This window comes from Arachis hypogaea, chromosome 19, assembly GCF_003086295.3.
Source record: "Arachis hypogaea cultivar Tifrunner chromosome 19, arahy.Tifrunner.gnm2.J5K5, whole genome shotgun sequence".
NCBI classification, from domain to species: Eukaryota; Viridiplantae; Streptophyta; class Magnoliopsida; order Fabales; family Fabaceae; genus Arachis; species Arachis hypogaea.
This window is the reverse complement of record NC_092054.1, coordinates 104,508,409-104,534,819: the sequence shown is the minus strand read 5'-3', so window position 1 is coordinate 104,534,819 and position 26,411 is coordinate 104,508,409. Positions and strand designations below refer to the sequence as shown.

The following is a 26,411-nucleotide window of genomic DNA, read 5'->3' as shown; positions in this document are numbered from 1 at the left end:
CCCCAAATTCCTTGAAGTCTTCAAGAAGTTGGAGATCAATATACCCTTGGCTGAACCATTAGAGCAGATGCCTCTACATGCAAAATTTTTTAAGGAGCTCATTAATAAAAAGAGAAACTGGCATGAAAAAGAGACCATTATACTCACTGAAGAATGTAGTGCTGTGATCCAAAGGTGTATTCCACCAAAGCTCAAAGATCCAGGGAGCTTTGTGGTTTCATGCACCATAGGCAAGATGACATTAGAGAACGGTCTTTGTGATCTAGGTGCCAGTATCAATTTGATGCCCCTCTCAATGATTAGAAAGCTTGCTATAGAAGAAATCAAACCTACCAGGATGTCATTAGTGATGGCCGATAGATCAATCAAGACACCCAATGAAATTGTGGAAAATCTACTAGTAAAGGTTGGAGAATTTATCTTCCCTGCAGACTTTGTGATCTTGGACACAGAAGGGGAAGGAAACAACTCAATCATCTTGGGAAGACCATTTCTAGCTATAGCAAGAGCTATTATTGATGTAGAAAAGGGAGAAATGACCTCCAGGGTGCATAATGAGCAAATGGTCATCAACATTTTCAAATCAATGCAACATCCCTTTGAGCAAGAAAACTACATGAAGGTGGATATGATAGAAACCTTGGTAGAAGAAATGTTTGAAGCCAATTATCAAGAGCACCAGGAGGAACAAGAAGAGGAGTTGGTAGAAATATCCATCGAAGACAAGAAAGAGAATAAGTCAAAACAGGAGTTGAAGCCTCTTCCTCCTCACCTCAAGTACGTGTTTCTTGGGGAAGCAAAAGCCTTGCCTGTAATCATAAACTCCTCCTTAAACATGGAAGAAGAAACAAGGTTGATTGAAGTATTGAAAGCTCACAAAATAGCCTTGGGTTGGACAATTGAGGATATCAAAGGCATCAGTCCTGCCATTTGTATGCATAAAATTTTGTTGGAGGAAGAATCAAAGCCTGTGGTTCAACCCCAAAGAAGGATCAACCCAGCCATGAAGGAGGTGGTTCAAAAAGAAGTCATGAAGCTGTGGAATGCTGGGTTAATCTTTCCAATCTCTGACAGCTCATGGGTGAGCCCAGTTCAAGTTGTGCCAAAAAAGGGAGGAACAACAGTCATCACCAATGAGAAGAATGAGTTGATCCCCACCAGGACAGTGACTGGATGGAGGATGTGCATAGATTATAGAAGATTGAATGATGTTACAAGAAAAGATCACTTTCCTCTCCCATTCATTGACCAGATGCTAGAAAGATTGCCCGGCCATGCCTATTATTACTTCTTGGATGGGTATTCTGGGTACAATCAAATAGTGGTGGATCCCAAGGATCAAGAAAAGACTTCCTTCACATGTCCATTTGGAGTTTTCACCTACAGGATGATGCCCTTTGGGCTATGCAATGCCCTGGCCACCTTTCAAAGGTGTATGCTTTCCATTTTTTCTGATATGGTGGAAAATTTTTAGAAGTATTCATGGATGATTTTTCTGTCTTTGGCAGTTCATTTAACACATGCTTGCATCATTTAACTCTTGTTTTGAAAAGATGCCAAGAAACTAACCTGGTATTGAATTGGGAGAAATGCCATTTTATGGTTCCTGAAGGGATAGTTCTTGGGCATAAAGTGTCATGCAAAGGTATAGAAGTTGATAAAGCTAAAATAGAAGTTATTGAAAAACTTCCTATACCTGTTAATGTGAAAGCAGTAAGGAGTTTTCTTCGGCATGCTGGCTTCTACAGGAGGTTCATCAAAGATTTTTCAAAAATAGCAAAACCATTGAGCAATTTGCTAATGATTGATAGCCCTTTCATTTTTTATGACAACTGCAAACATGCCTTTGAAACTTTAAAGAGAAAACTCATTACAGTACCAATTATCACACCCCCTAACTGGAAACTACTTTTTGAACTTATGTGTGATGCAAGTGACCTTGCTATTGGTGCTGTGTTGGGACAAAAGAAAGACAAGCTACACCATGTCATATATTATGCTAGCAAAGTGTTGAATGAAACATAGAAAAATTATACCACCACTGAGAAAGAGCTTTTGGCAATTATATATGCATTTGATAAGTTTAGACAATACTTGATTGGTTCAAAGGTTATAGTGTATACTGACCATGCTGTTCTCAAGTATTTAATGTCTAAACAGGATTCAAAGCCAAGGCTTATTAGGTCGGTGTTGCTACTACAAGAATTTGACATTGAAGCGAGAGATAGAAAGGGGAGTGAGAATCAAGTAGCAGATCATTCATCAAGAGTGCCACAAGAAGCAAATCAAGATAGACCACAGCAAGTAAATGAGAATTTCCCTGATGAGCACCTTTTTCAAGTTCAGCAAGCACCTTGGTTTGCTGACATAGCAAACTACAAAGTAGGAAGGAAGATACCTCAAGAATTTTCCAAGCAACAAGTGAAGAAGCTACTCAATGAAGTAAGGAAGTTCTTGTAGGACAAACCTTTTCTATTCAAGAGATGCTCTGATGGGATGATTAGGAGGTGTGTCCCTGAAAATGAAATGAAAGATATATTATGGCATTGTCATGGTTCAGCATATGGTGGACACTTTGGACCAAAGAGAACAGCTGCTAAAATACTGTAGAGTAGATTTTATTGGCCAACCATATTCAAGGATGCCAGAGAGTTTGTTCACCAGTGTAATGAATGCCAAAGAGCTGGAGGATTAACAAGAAGGAATGAGATGCCTCAAAATTTTATTCTTGAAGTGGAACTATTTGATCTCTGGGGCATAGATTTCATGGGGCCCTTCCCTCCTTCTTACTCCTTCAGATACATTTTGGTAGCAGTGGAGTATGTCTCAAAATGGGTGGAAGCAATAGCCACAACCACATGTGATGCATAAATTGTTCTTCAATTCCTAAAGAAGCACATTTTCACTAGATATGGAGTGCCTAAGGGACTTGTAAGTGATGGTGGTGGTCATTTTTGTAACAAGCAGATGGAGAAACTCCTTCACAAATATGGAGTGATTCATAAAGTAGCCACACCATACCACCCTCAAACCAATGGCCAGACTGAGCTTGCAAATAAGGAATTGAAAAGGATTTTAGAGAAGACTGTGGGAGCTACTAGAAAAGATTGGGCCAGGAAGCTAGAAGATGCACTCTGGGCATACAGGACAGCATTCAAAATGCCTATTGGAAAATCCACTTTTTAGCTACTATATGGCAAATCTTGTCACCTCCCTGTAGAGCTTGAGCATAAAGCTTTCTGGCCAACTAAACTCCTCAACCTTGATTCTCAGGCAGCAGGGGAGAAGAGACTACTGCAATTAAATGAGTTGGATGAGTTTAGGCTAGAAGCTTATGACAGTGCTAAGATATACAAGGAAAAGGCCAAGAGGTGGCATGACAAGAAAATATCAAAGAAGGAGTTCAAACCAGGATAGCAAGTACTCCTATATAACTCCAGGCTCAAAATTTTTCCTGGCAAGCTCAAATCCAAATGGACTGGCCCTTACTTGGTAACAAAGGTTCTCCCTTATGGAAGCCTTGAATTGCTAGATGAAATAACAAAAAGCCAGTTCACAGCAAATGGACACAGGGCAAAGCCTTATTTGGGAGGTTAATGGGACAAAGAAAAAGAGGTTCAGAACCTGAACTAAGCAAGAATGGAAAATGTCAAGCTAGTGACAATAAAAGAGTGCTTGTTGGGAGGCAACCCAACCTGAGGTAGTTTTCTTTTCATAGCTATTTCAATAAAAAGGTTGAGTAGATTTATTTGTACTGCAAGGAGCTAAGTTTGGTGTTGCACACCAAAATAATTTAAGGGAGAATGAAGGATGCTAAGTTTGGTGTTCCACCAAAAATCTCATTTAAAAACACATTCTCACCTTCTGCATAAAGGGTTGCTAGCTCCAAGCAATCAGATAAACCATTGAACCATTGTCTATCTTCTAGTTTTTAGTTTTATAACCTTCAGCAAGGACAAAATGATTCATATATATATGGCTGACTTAATGCATAAGAGACTTTGGCAAGGGAGTAAGTTTGGTGTTCACACACCAAAATAAGTTCAAAAGTCCACAAATAATTCTTGCATACTGACCAGTTGCCTAAGGGCTTGAGAAACAAGCAACTTGCAAAGATTATGTAGGAAAACATTCACTCTGTGAGAGGGATCTGCATCATCATCCAAAGGAGGAGCAACAGATAGGGATAATGATAACAGAAGGAAAAATTGAGGGGCACTCCCAACAGGTTGTATTGACACTTAAACCCGGTTGCTTTGAAGTTCTTTAATTTGGAAGTTCCTATATGTCTTACTGAAGTGTTCTATTAAGTGCAAGTGGAAGAATGCTAGCCTGTATATTGTGTTTGTCATCCATCATTAGCTTGAATTTTGTTTTGTTTCTTTATGCAACAAATAAAAGAGAAATGTTTGAATTAGAAAAGTGAATGTTCAATGTTACAAAAGTTAGGATGAAAGTTAGTGGTGGTATCTGTTTGATCCAATTCATAGCTCATAAAATAAAAAGCTGCATAATGACATTTTCCTAGAAGTGTGAACTGGTTTGCTGTTATGAAGCCTTGTATCATTGAAAATCCCTTAAAAATGAATCAAAACAAAAAGAAAAAGAAAGAGAAAATCCAATAATTGGCAAAGAAACAAACAATAAGGCTAGACACCAATAGCTTGGACCCTAGGACACATGCCTGTGGTGTTTTTGCACTAGGATATGCTTGGACAAGTAGGTTCTAAGGAGTATTTTGAAACTTGGCCACTTAAATCAACTGATTTGGGATTGCCAACCAAAAGTCCACAATCAAGAGCAACCTAGCTACAAAACATTTAGTGATCCAAAGAGATGCTGGGCATCAATGATCCTAGGATGAAAATGTAAGCCATGTGTCTGTGGTGAAGAAATGTTGAGCAAAATTAAGCCAAGAGGCTGCTGCAATATTTGCCACCAAGCCTTCAATAAGTGATAAGCTCTCTAAGCAAAATAAAGAAGGAAAAGCTAGCAAGGGAAGTAAGCAAGAAGTAAAGCATTATAGCAGCAACCTTAGTGACCCTTTAAAGAAATATTTCTTATATAGCAGCAAGTAATAAATGAGCTACCATTGATCTGCATAAAACCCCATGAACCAAGTTCAACTATCTGCTAAATAAGGACATGCATACTTCTCTATTTCATTTCATTTTCTCTTATGTTTAGTGCTTGCTTGGGGACAAGCAAGGTTTAAGTTTGGTGTTGTGATGACAAGTCATCTTATGCTAGCTTTTCAAGCAATTTTTACTTGTTTCATTTGGTTTTATACACTTTCTTGCATTATAAGTAAGTAATTTGGAGTGGATTTGCATGGTTTTGTTGAATCAATCAACCATCCTTTATTTGACACTAAATCATGAGGTTTAAGTTAAATTTAATTGGTTTTTGAATGATTTATGAACTTTGTGAATTTGGTGATGCTTTGATTGGTTGTTTGAATTACTTGTAGGTAAAGAAATGTTTGAAAAAGAAATTTTTGGCACGCTTTTGAAGTAAAAAAATGCTTTGAACCTTAGACCACGCTTTGGAAAGCGTGACCTAAGGAACCAAAAGCGTGGTGCATCAACCAAGGAGGCAAGAGGGCATAGCGCTCATTGAACTTACTTAACTGAGCGCTAGCCTAACACCAAACCAAGCAAGACTAATGGCGCACCAAGGAAGCACCAACAACATGGAGTTAAGTTAAGTTACTTAACTGAGCACCCACAAGGAGTGAAGAAAGCACTAGCGCTCAGTTAACTTTTGTTAACTTTTTTGGGGCCCTCCCAAAAGAAATTCAAAGAGTATTGAAGAAAAAGTGAGAGCAAAGTTTCGAACCAAGGACATGAGGAAACCAAGGAGGCGTTACTACTTGCAAGAAAACAAACCAAAATGGGTTCGATGAGGTTCGAACCTGGAGCTTTCTTGCATGAGCACTCTTTACATTGTAAATGGCCAAGGAAATTGGTGTTGAATGGCTCAAACAAGGTTCGAATTGGGAACCTCCACCAAAAGCAAAAGGGGCTTTCAGTTACTTACTCTTCACTGAGCGCTACTCCTTGAAATAAAAATGGCACACAATACCTCACAAGGAGTCGAACCTGGAGCTCTCAAGTCAAAGCATAAGGCGCTACGCTAGTGCTCCACAAAGAGGGCTCTAAGTTAAAATTTCCAACTGAGCTCTACCCCTTCATGCCTAGAAAATTTGTGATTTGCTTCCACCAAGGATCGAAGCTGGGCTCATCCAAATTTTCTGGCTTTCTGTATTTGAATTGTGGATAGAGATTGAAGAAATTCTGTTTCAATCCTTGATCTACAATTCATCTTTGTTCTCTTCTGCAAGATTCTAAGGAATTGTGAATTGGATTTAGCTTTCTATTTTGATTTCCATTTCTTCTGCTACTTTCGCTATCATCCTTCGGATCTTGAATTGAGTTTTTGAAGATTTCCATTGATTCAAATTCTGAGAATCATCTCTCACTCTTCCTTTCAATTGATCTAAGGATTGGATCTAAATTTCCTTTACTGTTTTACATTTTCTTTTCTTCTGTAAATTGTTCTCTGCTAGATCAAGGAAAAAAATTGAGATCTAGACTTATTTTCTAGTCTCATTGAGCCTCTGAGCTCTTGGATTTCCTTCCTAGTCCTTGCAATTTAGTTGAATTTACTTTCTGTGTTGTTCTTCATTGCAATTTACTTTCTGTTTAGATCTCTTGCACTTAATTCATCTTCTTTACTTTCTGTCATTAAATTCTAAATTCCAGCATCCCACACCCCTTTATTATTCAAGCAATTTATATTTCTTGCAATCTAAGCTTCAGCAATTTACATTTCTTGCAATTTAAGTTTCAGTCATTTACTTTCTTGCACTTTAAGTTTCTGCAATTTTACTTTCTGCACTTTAAATTCCTTGTCATTTACATTCTGTCGGTTACAAATCACTCAAATCATCAACTGTTTGCTTAACTAAATCAACAACCTAACTAAAATTGCTCAATCCTTCAATCCCTGTGGGATCGACCTCACTCATGTGAGTAATTACTACTTGATACGACCCGGTACATTTGTCGGTGAGTTTTAGGTGTTGGAATTTTGGTTCCAATCCATCAGAAGATAACACCAATGAGATTATAGGAAACCTGAGAATCAGGGAGTTTGTATTTTGCTTTCGCTTCTAGCAATTCTCCCAATAACCCTCCACTAAGCTTTCCACTTTCTTTTCTTCTTTTTATTAACCTCCCTATACTCTCATCTAGAATCTTCCTTGGTTTCATTCATATTAATCAACAAATTTTTTTTCCGTTAAATAAGAGTTAGCTATCAAAATCAAATAACGATATTATTATGTCTTGTTATATATATCATGTCTAAAATAAGTCAAGTTCTTAAAGTTTTTATCGATAAATATTGCAAGGTGCACAAAATTAATCATTATACGTGTAACAACAAGAATCAATAATCTTTCACCAAATCAAAGTTGATGATAAAACAATATAACATGCATATATGTAGATAGGCTTAGCTTTCTAGCAAATATGATAAAGTATATATAAATAAAATGAGGCCTTGTAATTAAAAGGAGACCTAGCTAGCTAGCTGTTTGACAAATCATGTAATAATAAATATATAACGTGAAGCTACCATCAAACTTCTCCAATAATAATCATATTATCATATAGTAACATTGATGTTTCCCATGTCAGTTGCTAGCTATCATTCTCAAAATGCCATCTATCATAACACAAAAATTAGAATAAAATAAAATATGGTTTATCTATCTTGTAACCACCTCAATTTATCCCTCGAATTAAGTTTAGTCAACCAATTTTGTCCTCGCCATAAGGTTAGTTCAAACTTCAAGGACTGATATGTGATGTCTCATTTGTGATATTTTAGAGAAAACATCAGGGACTAATTGCATCAAGACTAATTGCAAGAACACCTATATTGGAAAATTATTTCTACTTTCTGAATCCCAACTCATACTATGCAGCTACTTGACTAACTAAACTAAAATTCTGTCAATCAATTGCCAACAATTTATAAAAGGCTTATCAATTGATCCTGACTGTCTAGTTTCACTTTAGGAATAGAAAGCCAGAAACAATAACCAGTTAGAGTACCTGAAAGTGTGATCAAAATCTTCCACTGCAATGTTGGCTATGGTCGAGTACTTGCTATCAAGAACACCGGTCCAAATTTGGAAGAAGTTTCAAAGAGGGGCCTCAAAACTGTCCGGCTCTTATATCTCTATCAAGCCGATCTGCATTCAGCGTCCCTAGAAGCTCTCTAAAGTCTTCATTGAAGATAGAATATGCATTGTATTTGTTGTAGAAATGAAAATATTTAGAAGACCACACAATTTCCAAATAAATTTGACATCCAATATATTGATAATCGGTTAAAGTAAAAGTGTGTAGTTAGCTAAGTCTTCAAATGTGATTCATGTTCAAGTAGAATTTCTATCAGTAATTAATAATTATGATCAAAAAATGGTACTTGTAATGATCTTCATAAGCAAAAGCAATGCTAGGATATCTACCATTCCTAATTGCTTCCCTCACTCTCTCTATCCTTTCAAGAATCCCTTTAACTGCAAAATCAAATGCATCTTCAATGTTAGACCTTGGATCCGCATAAATTATACTTGGAATCAGTTTAATAACCTCTCTCAATGCAACTACCTCATCTTCTGGAATTGCCATTAACACCTTCTCCACACTGGTATTTTTCTCATTCCATTCCCTCACATCCCTCACAGGTATATAAACTGAATACTTGGTTCGATTCTGCAGTAAATTCCATCGATACTGCGAATAAGCCATGCCAGGGTGGAAAAAAACCGGAACATAACCAGCCACCATTGAATCGAAAATCGACTTTCTTGTGTAAGAATCACCCGGAGGCTGTAAACAGAACACTGAATCCCCAAACTCCATTATAACATGAACAGGGTCCTCACATTTTTCTTTACCAATGCCATACCTGCAATCAATGAATTTGCAAGCACGCGAGCTTCTACAATGTTGTATCACTTTTCCTCTAATGGAATACTCGATTTCAGGCCTAAGAGCTTCCCAAAGGATTCATAATCTTCTTCTAGACAGATAAACAGAGTGCAAATATAAACAAGTAGAATTGGTAAGCAAGTACCTTGATGAGTTATGATGAGCGGATAATTTATACGCTTTTTGGCATTGTTTTTAGTATGTTTTTAGAATGTTTTAGTTAGTTTTTATTATATTTTTATTAGTTTTTAAATAAAAATCATATTTCTGGACTTTACTATGAGTTTGTGTGTTTTTCTGTGATTTCAAGTATTTTCTGGCTGAAATTAAAGGACCAGAGCAAAAATCTGATTCAGAGGCTGAAAAAGGACTGCAGATGCTGTTGGATTCTGACCTCCCTGCACTCAAACTGGATTTTCTGGAGCTACAGAAGCCCAATTGGCACGCTCTAAATTGCTTTGGAAAGTAGACATCCTGGGCTTTCCAGCAATATATAATATAGTCCATACTTTGCCCAAGATTTGATGGCCCAAACCGGCGTTCCACGTCAGCATAAAAATTCTGGCATCAAAATGCTAGAACTGGCATAAAAGCTGGAGTTAAACGCCCAAACTGGTACAAAAGCTGGTGTTTAATTCCAAGAAAAGTCTCTACATGCGAAAGAGCCCAAGCACACACCAAGTGGGCCCGGAAGAAGATTTCTGCATTAACTACTGATTTCTGTAAACCCTATGCTACTAGTATTATAAATAGGACCTCTTGCTAATACTTTTGACACACTTTTGATCTTGGAATACTTTTCATCTTTGGGAGGCGGGTCATTCGGCCATGCGTAGACCATCTTGTTCTTATCTATTTTCAACGGTGGAGTTTTTACACACCATAGATTAAGGTGTGGAGCTCAGCTGTTCCTTATGAATTAATGCAAAGTACTATTGTTTTTCTATTCAACTCAAGCCTATTTCTTCTCTAAGATATACTCTCGTTCTTTAACTTGATGAATGTGATGATCCGTGACACTCATCATCATTCTCACCTATGAACGCGTGCCTGACAACCACTTCCGTTCTACTAGCAATAGCTTGAGTGCATATCTCTTAGCCTCTTGGTTCATGACGCATGGTTGCCTCGCCTGACAACCGAGCCTTCCATTCCATGAGATCAGAGTCTTCATGGTATGGGCGAGAATCAATTGGTAGCATTCTTGAGATCCGAAAAGTCTAAACCTTGTCTATGGTATTCCGAGTAGGATCTGGGAAGGGATGACTGTGACGAGCTTTAAACTCACGAGTGTTGGGTGTAGTGACAGACGCAAAAGGATTAATGGATCCTATTCCAACATGATCGAGAATCGACAGATGATTAGCCGTGCGGTGATAGCGCATTTGGACCATTTTCACTGAGAGGACGGGAGGTAGCCATTGACAACGGTGAAACCCAACATAAGCTTGCCATGGAAAGGAGTATGAATGATTGGATGAAGACAATAGGAAAGCAGAGGTTCAGAAGGAACAAAGCATCTTCATACGCTTATCTGAAATTCTCACCAATGAATTACATAAGTATCTCTATCTTATTTTATGTTTTATTTATCTTTTAAATATCTTAAACTCCATAACCATTTGAATCCGTCTGACTGAGATTTACAAGATGACGATAGCTTGCTTCAAGTCGACAATCTCCGTGGGATCGACCCTTACTCACGTAAGGTTTATTACTTGGACGACCCAGTGCACTTGCTGGTTAGTTGTGCGGAGTTGTGACAAAGAGTTGAGATTACATTTGTGCGTTCCAAGCTGTTGGTGCCATTGATGATCACAATTTTGTGCACCAAGTTTTTGGCGCCGTTACCGGGGATTGTTTGAGTTTGGACAACTGACGGTTCATGCTGTTGCTCATATTAGGAAATTTTATTTTATGTTTAAGCTATTTACTTTTTATTTTTCGAAAAACTCCAAAAAAAATTTCAAAAATACAAAAAAAATTTCTATTCTGTTCCTCAAAGTTTTTAAGAATGAATTCTAGAGTTTCATGATGATCTGTTGAAGTCTGGCTGGCTGTGAAGCCATGTCTAATCTTTTGGAACGAGGTTTCAACTTATCATCACAAGATATTGTTTATTTCTATCAATTTTTCTATTGAGAGTAATGATCTGCTAAAGCTTGGCTGGCCATTGGCCATGTCTAGTGTTTTGGACCGAAGCTTTCATTGAAGGCTTGGCTGGCTAGTAAGCCATGTCTAATTCCTGGATCGGAGTTTTAGACTAACATTGCATGATTCCTGGAATTCTCATTAAAAATTTTGAATCTCTTTATTTTCTTTTCCATATAATTTTCGAAAAATCACAAAAAAATTATAAAATTTATAAAATCAAAAATATTTTATGTTTCTTGTTTGAGTCTAGTGTCTAATTTTAAGTTTGGTGTCAATTGCATTCTCCTAATTTTCGAAAATTACATGCATTATGTTCTTCATTGATCTTCAAGATGTTCTTGATGATTTTATTAGGTCTGATTTTTAAATTCTCTTGTTTTGTGTGTTTTGTTGTTTTTCATGTGTTCTAAGTTTGTTAGTGTCTCTAAAATGAAAATTTCTAAGTTTGCTGTCTTGCATGCATTGTCTATTTGATCTTAGTTTTACATGATTAGTTTCATTTTGTTGTTTCTCGTCATTAAAAATTCAAAAAAAAATTTTCAAAATTATGTCTTTTCAAGTCAATAATACAGAGAATTGAAGATTCAGAACAGGCAGCAGAGGAATTACACAGAAAAAGCTGGGCGTTCAAAATGCCCAGTGAAGAAGGAAAACTGGCGTTTAAACGCCAGCCAGGGTACCTCGCTGGGCGTTAAACGCCCAAAAGGGTAGTATTTTGGGCGTTAAACGCCAGAATGGATACCATTCTGGGCGTTTAACGCCAGGATGGCACAAGAGGTAACAATTATACCTTTTTCAAATCTTTTTCAAATTTTCATAATTTTTCAAAATCAAATATTTTTCAAATCATATCTTTTCAATCATATATTTTCAAAATCAAATCCTTTCCATTTTTTTTTACTATTTTCGAAAATCCTTGCTAACAATTAGTGATTTGATTCAAAAAATTTTTCCTTGTTAAGAAAGGTTCAATAATTGAATTTTAGAATCATATCTTTTAAATTTCTTGTTAGCCAAGACATTAATTTTAAAAATCAAATATTTTTAATTGTTTGTCAATCATATCTTTTTAAAACCATATTTTCTCAATCATATCTTCTCAATCACATCTTTTTCAATCATATCTTTTTTTTTTCTGATTTCAAAATCTTTTTCAAAATCACTTAACTACTTTTTCAATTTTAATTTTCGAAAATCATCAATCAATTTTTTTTCAAAATTTATTTTAATTATTTCAAAACCTTTTTATTTTTAATTTCGAAAATTCTTCCCCTCTTCTCACATCCTTTTATTTAAGGACTAACACTCCTCCACTATCAGCAATTCGGACTCTCTCTCTATAAGTTCAGACTTTCCTCTCGACCTCCTCCTTCTATTCTTCTTTTCCTCTGACACCTCACGGAATCTCTATACTGTGACATAGAGGATTCCATACTTTCTTCTCCTCTCTTTCATATGAGCAGGAGCAAGGACAAAGACATTCTTGTTGAGGCTGATCCTGAACCTGAAAGGACCTTGAAGAGAAAGCTAAGAGAAGCTAAAGTATAACTCTCTGTAGAGGACCTCACAGAGCTTTTCAAACAAGAAGAAGCCATGGCAGCTGAAAACAACAACAATGCCAACAATGCAAGGAAGGTCCTTGGTGACTTTACTACTCCCGACTTCTATGGGAGAAGCATCTTAATTCCTGCCATTGGAGCAAACAACTTTGAGCTTAAGCCTCAATTAGTTTCTCTAATGCAACAAAATTGCAAGTTTCATAGACTTCCATTGGAAGATCCTCATCAGTTCTTAGCTGAATTCTTACAAATCTGTGACACTGTCAAGACCAATGGGGTTGACCCTGAGGTCTACAGACTTATGCTCTTCTCTTTTGCTGTAAGAGACAGAGCTAGGATATGGTTGGATTCACAACCTAAAGAAAGCCTGAACTCTTTGAAAAAGCTAGTCAATGCCTTCTTGGCAAAGTTCTTTCCACCTCAAAAATTGAGTAAGCTTAGAGTGGAAGTCCAAACCTTCAGACAAAAGGAAAGTGAATCCCTCTATGAAGTTTGGGAAAAATACAAGCAATTAATCAGAAGGTGTCCTTTTGACATGCTCTCAGAATGGAGCATCATAGGTATCTTCTATGATGGTCTATCTGAACTGTCCAAGATGTCATTGGACAACTCTGTTGGAGGATCTCTTCATCTGAAGAAGATGCCTGTAGAAGCTCAGGAACTCATTGAAATGGTTACAAATAACCAATTCATGTACACTTCTGAAAGGAATCCTGTGAATAATGGGACAAATAAGAAGAAAGAGGTTCTTGAGATTGATACTCTGAATGCCATATTGGCTCAGAAAAAAATATTGACTCAGCAACTCAATATGATTTCTCAAAGTCTATCTGGCATGCAAGCAGCAACAGGCAGTACCAAAGAAGCTTCATTTGAAGAAGAAGCTTATGATCCTGAGAACCCAGCAATGGAAGAGGTAAATTACATGGGAGAACCCTATGGAAATACCTATAATCCTTCATGGAGAAATCATCCAAATCTCTCATGGAAGGACCAACAGAGGCACTAACAAGGCTTCAACAACAGTAATGGTGGAAGAAATAGGTTTAGCAATAGCAAGCCTTTTCCATCATCTTCTCAGCAATAGACAGAGAATTCTAAGCAGAGCCACTCTGACTTAACAACTGTAGTCTCTGATCTAATTAAAACCACTAAAGTTTCATGACTGAAACAAGGTCCTCCATTAGAAATTTGAAGGCACAAGTGGGTCAGCTGAGTAAGAAAATTACTGAACTCCCTCCTAGTACTCTCCCAAGCAATACAGAAGAGAATCCAAAAAGAGAGTGCAAGGCCATCAACATTACCCACTCGGCCGAACTTGGAGAGGAGGAAGAGGCAGTGATTTCCACTGAAGAAGACCTCAATGGATGTTCACTGGCCTCCAAGGAGTTCCCTAATGAGGAACCATGGGAATCTGAGGCTCATACAGAGACCATAGAGATTTCATTGAATTTACTTCTACCATTCATGAGCTCTGATGAGTATTCTTCCTCTGAAGAGGATGAAGATGCTACTGAAGAGCAAGTTGCTAAGTACCTTAGAGCAATCATGAAGCTAAATGCCAAGTTATTTGGTAATGAGACTTGGGAGGATGAACCCCTTGCTTACCAAAGAACTGGATGACTTGACTAGGCAGAGATTACCTCAGAAGAGACAGGATCCTGGAAAGTTCTCAATACATTGTACCATAGGCACCATGACCTTTGAGAAGGCTCTGTGTGACCTAGGGTCAAGCATAAACCTCATGCCTCTTTCTGTAATAGAGAAGTTAGGGATCCTTGAGGTATAAGCTGCAAGAATCTCCCTAGAGATGACAGATAATTCAAGGAAACAGGCTTATGGACTTGTAGAGGATGTCTTGGTAAAGGTTGAAGACCACTACATCCCTGTTGATTTCATAATCCTAGACACTGGGAAGTGTATGGATGAATCCATCATCCTTGGAAGACCCTTCCTAGCCATAGTAAAAGCTGTGATTGATGTTGACAGAGGAGAATTGGTCCTTCAAGTGAATGAGGACTCCCTTGTGTTTAAGGTTCAAGGATATCCCTCTGTAATCATGGAGAGGAAGCATGAAAAGCTTCTCTCAATGCAGAGTCAAATAGAGCCCCCACATTCAAACTCTAAGTTTGGTGTTGGGAGGCCATCATCATGCTTTGAGTATCTGTGAGGCTCCATGAGAGCCCACTGTCAAGCTATTGACATTAAAGAAGCGCTTGTTGGGAGGCAACCCAATTTTTATCTATGCTAAATTTCTATTTTCTATTGTTATTTTATGTTTTCTGTAGGTTGATGATCATGTGAAGTCACAGAAACAACTGAAAAAGCAAAAACAGAATGAAAAATAGTATTGAAAACAGTACACCCTGGAGGAGAAGCTTACTGGCGTTTAAACGCCAGAAAAGGGGCACAGAGCTGGTGTTAAACGCCAGAAAGGGGAGAAAAGCTGGAGTTAAACGCCAAAAATGGGCAGCAACCTGGCGTTTAACGCCAGGATTGGCAAGCAAGGGGCGTTTGCATGCCAACATGGTGCAGGGATGCAAAATCCTTGACACCTCAGGATCTGTGGACCCCACAGGATCCCCACCTACCTCATCTCTCTCTCTCTCTTCTTCACACCTTTCCATAATACCCTTCCCCAAATACCCTTCACCAATCACTTCAATACCTCTTCCCCAAATACCCCTCACCTATCAAATCCTACCCTCTTCTCCATAATCTCTTCACCAATCCACATCCATCCATCATAAAACCCCACCTACCTCACCATTCAAATTCAAACCACTTTCCCTCCCAAACCCACCCATATGTGGCCGAACCCTACCCCTTTCTCCACTCCTATATAAACCCATCTTCTACTCTTTTATTTCTTCTTTTTCTTGAGGACGAGCAAATCTTCTAAGTTTGGTGTGGTAAAAGCGTTGCTTTTTGTTTATCCATAACCATTTATGGCACCAAAGGCCGGAGAAACCTCTAGAAAGAGGAAAGGGAAGGCAAAAGCTTCCACCTCTGAGTCATGGGAGATGGAGAGATTCATCTCAAGGGTGCATCAAGACCACTTCTATGAAATTGTGGCCAAGAAGAAGGTGATCTCCGAGGTCCCTTTCAAGCTCAAAAAGGGTGAATATCTGGAGATCCGACATGAGATTCGAAGAAGAGGTTGGGAAATTCTCTCTAACCCCATTCAACAAGTCGGGATCTTAATGGTTCAAGAGTTCTATGCCAATGCATGGATCACCAAGAACCATGATCAAAGTGTGAACCCGGACCCTAAGAATTGGCTTACAATGGTTCGAGGAAAATACTTAGATTTCAGTCCGGAAAATGTAAGGTTGGCATTCAAATTGCCCATGATGCAAGGAGATGCACACCCCTACACTAGAAGGGTCAACTTTGATCAAATGTTGGACCAAGTCCTCATAGACATTTATGAAGAGGGTGCTCAACTAAGAAAACATGACCTCAAGCTCGTGGCTAGGAGATGGTTGGAGTTCATCCAACGCTCAATCATTCTTACTAGCAACCGGTCTGAAGTTACTATAGACCGGGCTATCATGATCCATAGCATCATGATTGGAGAGGAAGTAGAAGTTCATGAGGTTATATCCCTAGAACTCTACAAGGTGGCAGACAAGTCCTCTACTTTGGCAAGGTTAGCCTTCCCTCATCTCATTTGTCACCTCTATAATTCAGCTGGAATTGACATAGAGGAAGACATCCTCATTGATGAGGACAAGCCCATCACTAAAAACAGGATGGAAAAAACAAGAGATCCTACTCATGGGCAAGAGCATGAGGAAATTCCTCATTATGAAATCCCTGAGATACCTCAAGGGATGCATTTTTCTCCACAAAACTATTGGGAGAAAATTAACACCTCCCTAGGAGAATTGATTTCCAATATGGGACAACTAAGGGTGGAGTACCAAGAGAATTCTATCCTCCTCTATGAAATTAGATAAGACCAAAGAGTCATGAGGGAGGAGCAACAAAGGCAAAGAAGAGACATTGAGGAGCTCAAGCACTCCATAAGATCTTCAAGAGGAAGAACAAGCCGCCATCACTAAGGTGGACCCGTTCTTTAATTTTCTTGTTCTTTATTTTCTATTTTTCAAATTTTTATGCTTTATGTTTATTTATGTTTGTGTCTTATTATCTGATCACTAGTGTCTAAGTGTCTATGCCTTAAAGCTATGAATGTCCTATGAATCCATCACCTTTCTTAAATGAAAAATGTTTTTAATTGAAAAAGAAAAAGAAGTACATGAATTTCAAATTTTAAAACAGATTAATTATTTTGATGTGGTGGTAATACTTTTTGTTTTTCTGAATGAATGCTTGAACAGTGCATATTTTTGAATTTGTTGTTCATGAATGTTAAAATTGTTGGCTCTTGAAAGAATGATGGAAAAGGAGAAATGTTCTTTGATAATCTGAAAAATCATAAAATTGATTCTTGAAGCAAGAAAAAGCAGTGAAAAGCTTGCAAAAGAAAAATATATGCAAAAAAAATAGTCGAAAAAAAAAGAGAAAAAAGAAAAAAAGAGAAAGAAAAAGCAAGCAGAAAAAGCCAATAGCCCTTTAAACCAAAAGGCAAGGGTAAAATAAAAAGGATCCAAGGCTTTGAGCATCAGTGGATAGGAGGGCCCACAGGAATAAAATCCTGGCCTAAGCGGCTAAACCAAGCTGTCCCTAACCATGTGCTTGTGGCTTGAAGGTGTCAAGTGAAAACTTGAGACTGAGCCGTTAAAGTCGTGATCCAAAAGCAAAAAGAGTGTGCTTAAGAGCTCTGGACACCTCTAATTGGGGACTCTATCAAAGATGAGTCACAAATCGAAAAGGTTCATCCAGTTTTGTGTCTGTGGCATTTGTGTATCCAGTGGTAATACTGGAAAACAAAATGCTTTGGGTCACGGCCAAGACTCATAAAGTAGCTGTGTTCAAGAATCAACATACTGAACTAGGAGAATCAATAACACTATCTGTATTCTGAGTTCCTATAGATGCCAATCATTCTGAACTTCAAGGGATAAAGAGAGATGCCAAAACTGTTCAGAAGCAAAAAGCTAAAAGCCCCGCTCATCTAATTAAGACTGATCTTCATAGATGTTTTTGGAATTCATTGTATATTCTCTTCTTTTTATCCTACTTTGTTTTTGGTTGCTTGGGGACAAGCAACAATTTAAGTTTGGTGTTGTGATGAGCGGATAATTTATACGCTTTTTGGCATTATTTTTAGTATGTTTTTAGTATGCTTTAGTTAGTTTTTATTATATTTTTATTAGTTTTTAAATAAAAATCACATTTCTGGACTTTACTATGAGTTTGTGTGTTTTTCTGTGATTTCAGGTATTTTCTGGCTGAAATTGAGAGACCTGAGCAAAAATCTGATTCAGAGGCTGAAAAAGGACTGCAGATGCTGTTGGATTCTGACCTCCCTGCACTCGAAGTGGATTTTCTGGAGCTATAAAAGCCCAATTGCGCGCTCCAAATTGCGTTGGAAAGTAAACATCCTGGGCTTTTCAGCAATATATTATAGTCTATACTTTGCCCAAGATTTGATGGCCCAAACCGGCGTTTCCAAGTCAGCATAAAAATTCTGGCGTCAAAACGCCAGAACTGGCATAAAAGCTGGAGTTAAACGCCCAAACTGGCACAAAAGCTGGTGTTTAACTCCAAGAAAAGTCTCTACATGCGAAAGCTTCAATGCTCAGCCCAAGCACACACCAAGTGGGTCCGGAAGAAGATTTCTGCATTAATTACTGATTTCTGTAAACCCTAGGCTACTAGTATTATAAATAGGACCTCTTGCTAATACTTTTGACACACTTTTGATCTTGGAATACTTTTCATCTTTGGGAGGCGGGTCATTCGGCCATGCCTAGACCCTTTTATTCTTATGTATTTTCAATGGTGGAGTTTCTACACACCATAGATTAAGGTGTGGAGCTCTGCTGTTCCTCATGAATTAATGCAAAGTACTATTGTTTTTCTATTCAACTCAAGCCTATTTCTTTTCTAAGATATACACTCGTTCTTCAACTTGATGAATGTGATGATCCATGACACTCATCATCATTCTCACCTATGAACGCGTGCCTGACAACCACTTCCGTTCTACTAGCAATAGCTTGAGTGCGTATCGCTTAGCCTCCTGATTCATGACTCATGGTTGCCTCGCCTGACAACTGAGCCTTCCATTCTATGAGATCAGAGTCTTCGTGGTATAGGCGAGAATCAATTGGTAGCATTCTTGAGATCCGAAAAGTCTAAACCTTGTCTCTGGTATTCTGGGTAGGATCTGGGAAGGGATGACTGTGACGAGCTTCAAACTCGCGAGTGTTGGGCGTAGTGACAGATGCAAAAGGATCAATGGATTCTATTCCAACATGATCGAGAATCGACAGATGATTAGCCGTGCGGTGACAGTGCATTTGGACCATTTTCACTGAGAGGACGGGAGGTAGCCATTGACAACGGTGAAACCCAACATAAGCTTGCCATGGAAAGGAGTATGAATAATTGGATGAAGACAATAGGAAAGCAGAGGTTCAGAAGGAACAAAGCATCTTCATACGCTTATCTGAAATTCTCACCAATGAATTACATAAGTATCTCTATCTTATTTTATGTTTTATTTATCTTTTAATTATCTTAAACTCCATAACCATTTGAATCCGCCTGACTGAGATTTACAAGATGACTATAGCTTGCTTCAAGCCGACAATCTCCGTGGGATCGACCCTTACTCACATAAGGTTTATTACTTGGACGACCCAGTGCACTTGCTGGTTAGTTGTGCGGAGTTGTGACAAAGAGTTGAGATTACAATTGTGCGTACCAAGCTATTGGCACCATTGATGATCACAATTTCGTGCACCAAGTTACAATTTCAATGCTACAGTCAAAGCCTCCATGGTTTCGATCACAAGAGCAGAAGCTGAGTCAAGAAAATAAACAAGTAGAATGGTAAATTCCTTAGTAAGTTGGAGAACAAATGCATAAGATACAATATCTCAGTCATTACATGGAATTTCTTGATGAGCTCACCATCATCAATTCTCTTCGTCACCAAATAATCCTTCAAACTAACCCTTATCCACTAATAAAATGGTGTTATAGGTATAAAAATAATCTTATGCCTTCACCTAACAGTTAAAGTGTCTATATGACAGCAATTCAGAGGCTAAGTATTCCTACTCCACTTCCTTATGAAAGTAAAATTATCCATTCCTCAAGCCAAACAAAGTAAATTTTGAGGAGCATGCAGGAAACTTGATTTAAAATCAATGATGTGCCGTAACAACTTAAGCTTTTAGGAGCGAAACCCCTTGATGCCAGGGCATTTTGGCCAGTTTCATTGACCTTTTCTTTATGGTTTTAAGGTAGTTTCATGCACTTTCTTAGGAAATAAGCAAGTTTTAGGTAAATAATCATTTACATCTTGATTCAAGCAAACATAGTGAATTTTATATGATTTCATGAGAATTATGCATGAATTGAATGATAAATTGAATGATGCATGATCTCATGGGTTAGAACCTAGCTTTGATGCACTTTAATTGCTTGATTGCAGGACAAAGGAAGCAAGGAAGATGCCACGTTAATAGCCACGTTAGTCCAACTAACGTGACCATTAACGTGGAAAGGAGGCTAGCTTACAACGTTAACAAGAAAAGTGAACACCAATAACGCTTTCGTGAGCCATCATAGCCCACGTTAGTGTCCACGTTAACTACGTTAATGTGGAAGCTAACGTGGAAGAGAAGTAAAGCTCCAACGTTAGTGGTAAAAGTGAATGCCACTAACGTTGGGGAGAGGGGCACATTTAGTCACGTTAAGAGTCACGTTAACTACATTAACGTGAACTCTAACGTGGGAGAAGCAATGAAGAGCCAACATTAGTGACACTCACCTTTGTCACTAACGTTGGACTAAGCCTCTATTAGCCACGTTAGTTGCCACGTTAATTGCATTAACGTGGAAGCTAACGTGGAGGAAAGGAATGATGTGCCAACGTTAGTGACACTCACCTTTGTCACTAATGTTGGAGATGGCTATCGCTACCACGTTAGAAGTAACATTAACCTAAGTAACGTGAACTCTAACGTGGGAAGAAGGGTGTTGGGAGCGTTAGTGACAAAGGTAAGTGTCACTAACGCTCTCGAAGTTGAGGCATACCCACGTTAAGAGTCACGTTAGCTACACTAACGTAGACTCTAACATAAGGAAGAAGGGGCAAGGGCAACGTTATTAGCAAAGGTAAACGCCAATAACGCTCGCGATGGATCAAGAGGCAACGTTAGTGGTCACGTTAGTTCCACTAACGTTGAAGTTAACGTAACTCATCTTGGGCTAGGAACGTTAGTGCAAAAGGTGATTGTCACTAACGTTCTCGAACCTACAATTTCACTTAACGTTAACGCCACTAACGTCCTAGCCAAGTCCATGCCTACTTCACACTTTCTCTGCAAGTAAAGCTGAGCCCACTGAAGATTCCAAACTGCTTCAACTCAAGATCCAAAGGACCATATCCAAGACTTGAAGAGCCAACTGGAAGATCAGAAGAGTAATATATATAGGGGTAGTTTTGAACTAGAGAAGAGCTTGGAGCTTTTGGGGGGGGATTTTGAGAGGACTACTCTATGTATAATTTTACTTTCTCTGCAACTTCTAGTTTTACTTCATAATGCACTCTCCATCTTTGATTTTCATTCTCAGAGCCATAAACAACTAAACCTCTTTCATTGGGTTAGGGAGCTCTGTTGTAATTTGATGGATCAATAATAGTTTTCATTATTCTTCTTCTTTCTTTTCTCTTGATTTTACTTGAAAGCTTTCAATCTTCATCCAATTGGATAGTTGTCTTGGAAAAGAAACTATTCATACTTGGATCTCTTCTGAACCTTGGAAGAGGAATGAAGAGATCATGCTAGAAATGCTTTCTCATGTTGGACCAAATTGGGGTTTGGGCGGATATGGTGACATATAATTCTCCCAATACTTTGATTTGGAAATACATATGGTATAATCAGTGACCACACCTCATCTCTTCTCATGAGCAATTAGACCAAGAAATTGGCTATTGATCAAGATTTGAGAGACTGAGTTACCAAGGAATTGGAATTCAATCACTTAAGATTGCCAAGGAGATCAACGAATGCATTGATTGAGGAAGAGATGAAAATGAACTTGATCCGGAGAATGCAACATCTCCTAAGCCCAATGAATTTCCCATTTCTGATCTTACCCATTCTCTTTAGTTTCTGCCATTTACTTTCATGCTAAATTCCCCATTCCCATTTAAGATTCTGCAATTTACTTTCCGTCATTTATATTCAGCTCTTTATTTCCAGCATTTATATTTTCTGCCATTTACTTTCCCGCCATTTAATTTCTTGCAATTCTCATATCAAATTTTGCTTAGCTCAACTAGAACATTCCTCCAATTAGAGTTGCTTGACCAATCAATCCCTGTGGGATTCGACCTCATTCTATTGTGAGTTTTTACTTGATGACAATTCGGTATACTTGCCGAGGAAAATCTATTGAGAGACAAGTTTCCGTGCATCACCCCTCAGCATATGGAATTTGATATCATCATAAGCATCTATGACTATGATCAAAGATATTGCTATAAAGTAAAATGGAGCTACAAAAATACCTGTTTGTTTGTCAATGTCATAGGGATATTTTTCTGCATTGGAAAACACAGCCTATATCAAGACCATTTATCCCTAAAAAAAAGGAACGAAAACATAACATAAGATCTCCTACTTCAGGCAAACAAAAATACTCAAAAGGAATTATCCGCCTAATTTTATATTGAACAGATCTTCTATAATCACAAAATTTAATAATATTTTCAAAATGTTTTAAGCTAATAAGGCATTCCAGTTAGATTTTTAAGTGAATTTTTTTATCTACTTAGACTAAACTAAACCACTCTATATGATTATGATGTTCCTATACCTTCAGTAATACTGATATTATATATCTAAGAGCAATTATACAGAGAGGTTAATCTGACATTAGAAAATTTTATCAAAAGCCTAGAAATCAAAGAAATTAGATTCTTAATTTGACAGTAAGCAAAAGAAAACAATAATTGGTATTAAATTAGGAAGTTAAAAACCCTAAATTTTAGAAAAAAGTGAAAAGAAGAAAGGAAGACCTAATGTGGCACTGGCCGATCAGGACCTTGGCATGGTGGATTGACTTGGCCATGCTGGCCGTGAAAAGGAGAGTCTAGAGGTGGCGCTCGAGGAAGTCTCGACGGTGAGAGCAAGGACGTAATCACAAAAGTGAAGAGAAGGCGGAACCAAAGATTGAGAATCAGAAAATGGATCTGAAATGAAAAATCAGTTACGAAACTAAAAATCTGCGATTGGGAATATATTAGCAACAGATTCGTCAGCTTTATAGACATGAACCAAATAAAAAAATATGAAGATCTAATTAGAAAAATTCAAATAAGAAGATGAAGTAGATCAAATTAGTAATTAATAATTCACAAAAAAGAAAAACCAAATCGCAGAAGCACAGTCGGAGGCCAGCAACAACGACGTCGCTTTTGGTGGTGGCAAACTTCAGATCGAGACCGAAGAACCAAGTCGCAAAAGCTCAATCGGAGGCAACAATGGCTTCACTGTGGAGATGAGTGGTGGCGCGATTGTTAGGGCTTTGTATACTCTCACTCTGATATGTTTAAAAACATCACTTCCTCATACTCATATACTCTTTTAGTTTTATTAAAAAATATAATAAAACAAATGGAGAGAGTGGTGGTTATAACAAATGCCAAAATATAGCACTTTTAACGTAGATATTATGGCATAAGAGTAAAATGTTAAAATGGGAGAATAATACGGCGGTTATATTAAACCGCCTTAATATTAGTGCCATTTTAATCGTATTTTTTTGCAGTGAACCCTTAGAAGTTACTCCTTTTTCTTCCTATGTTCGTCCTTCAACTTTTTTTCTAAAATTCGCACTATAATCTCGAGTCTAAGAGTCAAGCGAAAAATCTTGATGTTCAAATCAAAATAACCGCTAGTCACTTTTTTCGCATACTGTCTCTGGCTTTGACTCTTTCCATGATCTACCTAATTCACCGTCAAAGCTCATTTTAGTCGGAAAAACTCATCTTTATCACCAACACCACCGGTGAATGACAAAAAGAATGGATACCTATTTTAAATCGAAGATTATATGAAAAAAACAATTGTGATGCAAGTTATGCACCCCTCAGAGTGAATAATGACTTCGAAGGGATAAAAGGTCTAAATATAATAATAAAAGAAAAATTCAACAATGAAACCATCGTGTCAGAGTCATGACCAAATAATAATAATATGATTTCTTCAACAAAAGGAAAGGACAATAATAATAATAATAATAATAATAATAATAATATGATTTCTTCAACAAAAGGAAAGGAGAATTTATATATTTTCGCCCCTTTGATTCAACTAATGAATAGAGAACTCCATAGTCGGTTGCCTCTTCACGTATATCCAAGTATCCAACATCAGTAACATACAATAAGCACATTTATATAAAGGGACAAATTAAAGAACGATGATGAATTGAACAACTAACTTAACAAGATGATGTTAAGGTTAATTATTTTCTTTTTCCTCATCATGATGGGATTTTCAATAACTACAATGGAAGCTCGTCAGCAACAGCGGGATCCAAACTTGATCACCACATCATCTAGGTTTTGCATCTGTAGAGATCTTGATATTTCTTGCCGTCGATCCTGCAAACGCTGTGATTGCAATGACTCAAATCGCTATGGTATGATGTTGTGCCAGTGTAATGATGTTCATCGATCTTGTTGCCCTTCATATTGCAAAGAATGTTTTTGTTCCGATGGTTGATCGAATCTTCTTCGTAATGTGAGATATATATAAGCTAAGGTTACTAGTATGCATGTGTTATGTTTGAGACATTTTATCATTCTGGTATAAACTTTGATTACAAATATTCATTTCTCATTTATCTTTTATAAATGTTTTGTATGGCAGTACCCTAATTAATTATTAATTAAATATGGAAAGTGATATTGATAATTCAACATTAAAGATGCCCATTGATTAGAAAACCTACAAAAATATCGAAAATATTTGCTAACTAAAATAAATTAGCCAAAAATAATCTAATTTTTTATTTAATATTTACTAATTGTAATAATAATTAATTAATGTTAAATAAGATAAATTTTGACTTTTTTTATCTATTTACTATTACTGTAAAAATATATTAATATCTGTTGCTTTATGTTAATCTCAATAATCCATTTTTTGTTACAACTGTTGAAGCTGACTGCCATAGACAGTGTAAAAAAAGCTTGAGAACCAGCAATAGTAATTTATATTAGTTAACATTTTTACTCTAACAGTTTAACACTATATTTTTTACTAACTGTTGGTAGTAAAAATGGGTTCTTCGAGTGGAATAAGTCTCAACTGCGAACTAGGTCGACTATAAGGGACATGAAGGTCAAGAAGAGTTAAAATCAAAGATAGACAATACAGAAAAAAGTTGACTAGTGGTTACTTTGACTTGAGCACCAACATTTTCACTTGAGTCTCAGGCTAAAAGTGGGGAACATGGTGCGAATTTTGGGGAACAAGTTGAAGGAAGAACGTAGAAGAAAAAAGGAATAACCACCGAGGGTTTTTCTATAAATAAGAAGATTGAAATTAACCGACTTGGGATCAGTACTTATGCAATATCAGCCTGTAGTGTCGGGACCGAATACCATTTCAAATGTAATACTGACACCCAGGCAAGTGTTGACCCAATTTAGAGGGTTGACGACCATGGCTAGGGGAGAATCCTTCTTCCCTGAGGTGTCAAGAAAAATTCCTGTAAGGATTAATCCTTCAAACACAGTTTAGTTCATGGCTGTATTTTGACAACAAATAGAGGATAGTCATCGTGACTTACTCAATATGCACACACAGCAGACAGCTACAGTTCTGAACCCCATTTTGGAAAATAACACAACGAGAATAAAGCAAGTAGCTCGACATGTGGATGATCTGCTAGGAAACCTTAATCGACCTTATAATATGCCTATAGGTCCCCAAGTAAACAACCTTCTAGTGATATTGAATCGAGGGGAAGATCCTATTAGGATATTGCACGAAGCTAGAGCTAACAATGCTGCTTATGTTTGTGGGCAAAATATTACTTACGTTGTCAAACAAATATTAAATATAGCCCCCCTTAACATAGGAGTAACTAATCAGCTCTACTTTATATCTCTTTTCCCTGATTATATCTTACAAGCTGAATTGCCAAGGGATACAAAAGCCCCAAAATCTCTTACAAAGTTTTCATGAGAAAATGGAGAATTGACTGTCGAGTACATTTCTCACTTTACTGTTAAAATAGGGGAGTTAGCTGAGAATGAGTATTTAAAAATAAGATACTTCCCTTCCTCTTTGATTAAAAATGCTTTTACTTGGTTTTCAAATTTACAACCTAACTCGATGCACAGTTATGTACAACTAGAAAGAGGCTTTCATGTTCAGTTTGTCACGGAAGAAATGAAAGTTACTTTATCTGATTTATTCACTGTTAAGAGAGAAAAATCCAATTCGATTAATGACTATTTAATACATTTCAGGAATATGAGGAATAAACGTTTCACTCTGATTCCTGAACCAGAAGCCAT

The 26,411-nt window shown here is 37.4% G+C and overlaps 2 long non-coding RNA genes across 2 annotated transcripts in view; one reads left to right on the top strand and one right to left on the bottom strand.

Moving 5' to 3' along the window:
* The window catches only part of LOC112775131 (uncharacterized), a 29,507-nt gene extending 5,538 nt beyond the window's left edge, over nucleotides 1-23,969 (bottom strand). Inside the window, exons 1-2 of the long non-coding RNA XR_003189457.2 lie at nucleotides 22,896-23,969; nucleotides 22,386-22,458 (exon numbers count right to left, since the gene is read on the bottom strand). This is a non-coding gene — a long non-coding RNA (uncharacterized lncRNA). The remainder of the gene's footprint in view (nucleotides 1-22,385; nucleotides 22,459-22,895) is intronic.
* Nucleotides 23,970-24,207: 238 nt separating this feature from the next.
* On the top strand, nucleotides 24,208-26,104 carry LOC140182069 (uncharacterized). The gene is made up of 2 exons (XR_011877928.1): nucleotides 24,208-24,523; nucleotides 25,161-26,104. It is a non-coding gene; the product is annotated as an uncharacterized lncRNA (long non-coding RNA).
* The last annotated feature ends 307 nt before the right edge of the window (nucleotides 26,105-26,411 follow it).